The sequence below is a fragment of the Bos javanicus genome, chromosome 5 (genome assembly GCF_032452875.1).
Source record: "Bos javanicus breed banteng chromosome 5, ARS-OSU_banteng_1.0, whole genome shotgun sequence".
NCBI lineage: Eukaryota > Metazoa > Chordata > Mammalia > Artiodactyla > Bovidae > Bos > Bos javanicus.
Genome location: NC_083872.1, coordinates 100,562,400 through 100,567,074, shown reverse-complemented (window position 1 = coordinate 100,567,074; position 4,675 = coordinate 100,562,400).

The window sequence follows — 4,675 nt, the reverse complement described above, 5'->3', positions numbered from 1 at the left end:
AATAAAGGGTAAACAAAAGATTGATATATAAAATACCAAAACCAAAATATTGGTTTATGGGGATAACATTTATTTAGCACACTGTAACTTATAAACACGGAGAATTAAAGTATACAAAGCATTTTTTCAGTGTTTCTAATGTTTTAAAATATAGACTCTACAATAAATATTATGGTTAGTAAACTTTTTTGGGGGGGGCTGCTTGGATCTTACTGGCAGCATGAGGAATCTTCTATATGGGTTGTGGTATGTGGAATCCTGTTTGTTTTTTTTTTTCCTTGCCAGCTTCTATGATGCCTTTTTTTTTTTTCCCCTGCTTTTTGTGGTAAGATTTTGTTCTTTTAATTGGAGTAAAATCTTGCATGCATCAACCAAAGATTTCACATGCTGTACAGCCGATTAACTTTGTTATAGAGCATGTGGAATTTTTAGTTGCTGCAAGTGGGAACTTTTGGCTCAAACAAGCCTGGGGAATGTTATAGTTTAAGCATGCAGGATCTAGTTCCCTGATCAGGGATTGAACCCAGGCCTCCTGCATTGGGAGCAGAGTCTTAGCCACTGGACAATCAGGTAAGTCCCTAGTCTTGGGAGTTTTAAAAATTTCCCTATATATGTGTCTTTTTAAAACAAAAAATTTAATGAATGAGTTAATCTTTGGTTGCACTGGGTCTTCTTTGTCTTGCAGTTTCTCTAGTTGCAGAGAGTGGCGACTACTCTTCACTGCAGTGCATGGGCTTCTCATTGTAGTGGCTTCTCATGCTGCGGAGGACAGATTCTTGGGTACTTGGGCTACAATAATTGCTGCTCATGGACTCTGTAATTCAGGCTCAGGATTGTGGCACATGGGCTTAGCTGTTCCGTGGCATGTGAAATCTTCCTGGACCAGCGATCGAACCCATGTTCCTTGAATTTGCAGGCAGATGCTTATCCACCGTGCCACCAGGGAAGTCCAAAACAATTTTCCCTATACATTTGTAACTGATGGTAAGAGAATTTCAACTGTGTTAACCAACTAATAACATCAGTGATTAAACTCATTTTGCATGGCTTCAGTTATCATACTTATTTTTATGGTCCCATGTGTGCAAAGAAAGTACTGTTTGTATATAGGAAGAGGCATTTATTCACATTGACTGGGTTCAAAACATAAATATCAACTCATATTATATAACGCTTATTTAATTTAGAATCATGCTCTTCCAAATCCCTGTATCGTTCAAGTATAGCTTGTCTCCTTGCCGTTAACAATGCTATAAATGAATATTGGTGATATTTTTGGAAGAGCAAGCAATAAAGCAGCAACTGTGCATAATTTATAATGCATCTCTTTGAGATGGTGTGTGAAATTCCCTAAAAAGGACTTGAAGAATTTAAGGACATGGAAACATTATTTGTTTGCTGCAAATCCATTTTCTATCTGTATAACTCCTGGCACTGCTAACTCCAAGGTCATTCAGGTAGCCACATGTTGCATCTCCTGTGATGGCAAACCTAAAACCAAGCACAAAAATATTAAAAAAGCATAGGCTGGACATCTACATTCATTCCTCCTATGTATGCTTCAGCACCCCCACTGCAGTTACTGCTAATGTGAACAAGAGAAAAGTGAAAATCTGTTGTTCATAAGTCTTCTGAGTAAATATATATCATTTCTGTAGTTAGTTCCTTTTATATTCTCAAAGTCTCTGCTGGAGTATCAGAAGATTATCACTATCCATCCCAAATCTAGTTATGTTGTTGACTAGGTATTTAACTAGTGCTTGCTGTGGTAGCCAAGTAAACTGTTGCCATGGGTGGTGATAAATGAAAATTTCACATATGGAGATATAGGGAAGTCATTCTGGTTTATACATGAATTAAATTTTATGCTATTTAAAACAACCTATTTGTGGCCTATCAAGCATATTTTATACTTCTGCTTTAATTATTAAAGAAAAACAAAAATAAATAAAAGCAAAAATAAACAAATGGGACCTAATTAAACTTAAAAGCTTCTGCACATCAAAGGAAACTATTAGCAAGGTGAAAAGGCAGCCTTCAGAATGGGAGAAAATAATAGCAAATGAAGCAACCGACAAACAACTAATCTCAAAAATATACAAGCAACTCCTACAGCTCAACTCCAAAAAAATAAATGACCCAATCAAAAAATGGGCCAAAGATCTAAATAGACATTTCTCCAAAGAAGACATACAGATGGCTAACAAACACATGAAAAGATGCTCAACATCACTCATTATCAGAGAAATGCAAATCAAAACCACTATGAGATACCATTTCACACCAGTCAGAATGGCTGCGATCCAAAAGTCTACAAATAATAAATGCTGGAGAGGGTGTGGAGAAAAGGGAACCCTCTTACACTGTTGGTGGGAATGCAAACTAGTACAGCCACTATGGAGAACAGTGTGGAGATTCCTTAAAAAACTGGAAATAGAACTGCCTTATGATCCAGCAATCCCACTGCTGGGCATACACACTGAGGAAACCAGAAGGGAAAGAGACACGTGTACCCCAATGTTCATCGCAGCACTGTTTATAATAGCCAGGACATGGAAGCAACCTAGATGTCCGTCAGCAGATGAATGGATAAGAAAGCAGTGGTACATATACACAATGGAGTATTACTCAGCCATTAAAAAGAATACATTTGAATCAGTTCTAATGAGGTGGATGAAACTGGAGCCTATTATACAGAGTGAAGTAAGCCAGAAGGAAAAACACCAATACAGTATACTAACGCATATATATGGAATTTAGAAGGATGGTAACGATAACCCTGTATACGAGACAGCAAAAGAGACACTGATGTATAGAACAGTCTTATGGACTCTGTGGGAGAGGGAGAGGGTGGGAAGATTTGGGAGAATGGCATTGAAACATGTGAAATGTCATGTATGAAACGAGATGCCAGTCCAGGTTCAATGCACGATGCTAGATGCTTGGGACTGGTGCACTGGGACGACCCAGAGGGATGGTATGGGGAGGGAGGAGGGAGGAGGGTTCAGGATGGATTTTCTTTTAAAAAAAATAAAATAAAATAAAGAAAAAAAAAAGAAAAACATACATTGACCAGAAGTAAAAATGTCCATGTTAGAAATAAAGATTAAATGTCCCGCTTCTTGAGACATCAATGCTGGTCTTCTTTGGTGATAAGACTCCCTTCCCAGGTGCTAGGGCCATACTGATCCACTGTGTATGTGCTGGTCTATTCTTTTTTTTTTTTTTTTCCTAGGGGAAACCTCAAAGAAAGGCAACCCTGACTTGTTTAATGTTCTCTGTTCTGACAAGATGTAAAACTGAGCTAGAAAATCTGTTTCTCTGGAGCAGTTTCTCCGAGTAATCTAGGAAATGGTCTAGTTTAGTCCTCAACTTGGTTGAAGACTAAAAAACATTTTCTATTATTATTATTGATAATTTATTGATCTATTATTGATTATTTTCATTGCCAGTGGCCTTGAGTGAAGAATATTTTCAGTGCTCTACTGACCTGTTTCATACATGTGTGAAAATAAAGTGTTTACTTACTAGTAAATTATTAAAAGGGCTTAGTTTTGATTGAGGGAAGTGACTGCACCCTTATATTCTATCTGCTCCAATGTAATGATTACATTCAAAACATCCCCACTGAAGCACTCACAATCCAAGGAATGTTACTAAGTTCCTCCCAGAGATAATTTACAGAGGATTCCCACTGGTTCCCTGACAACCTTCCTTTTAAGAATGAATGTAGCAAATGAAAGAGTGGACTGAGGGTCTGTGGATATCAATTCTTAGTGGCTTTCTAAGACTGCAGGACTCTCGTGTGCCTCAGCTGTTCTCTCTGCCTTTTAAGTAGGCAATTAGCACAGTTTAAGTCAGTGGGTGAAAGTGGAAGAACTACATCCAATGTTATCGTCATGAAAAAGGTTTCAACTGAAATCATATTAAAGTTTTTCCAAAGGTGCAACTAATAAATGGAAGAGCATACAAAGGATTTCTATTTCTTAATTCATAACTTTTCCATGATATTAAATTTATTTTCTCATAAACACAATTCATACCCAAAACCACACGTGAATACAGTAGAAGAAAGTCTATAAACTTACGAGGCATTATATTTAGAGTTGTCTGTCCATTTCCAAACATGATGTGATGATTCTCTACTAAGGCCAATCCAATGGTCAGAATGGCCTTTGTATCTTATCAGGAAGTTCTATTATAAAACACAGAAAGCGAAAACACATGTCTCCTTCATTTTACCGTTGAGTCCTCTTCCCCTTAGGCGTCTCTCTTTAAATGGCAGCCTAAATAATTGATAAGTTTAGAATCTGGTGGGAGACTAGTCCCCAGTTCTCAGCTTAAGTCACTCAAACATCTCTGATCCTAAATTATATTAAAGTGACCACATATCTCAGTTTTACTGAGAAAGTCCCAGGTTATAACTCTGGCACCAACATATTATTAATATCGTCATTTTCACTCCCCAAAATGTCCTGATTTGGATGATAAATTACATGATTACCATATTTCTTTGTACAATGGGAACAATACTTTTAACTAAAGGTTAACTATGAGGATACAAGAGAGAATGTGTCCAAATTGTCTCACAGGGTTCCAGGCAGAGAACATACCCAAGAAATATCAGGCACCAATATGCACTCCAAGTCCCCAAGTCTGCCTGGAATGGGATCCT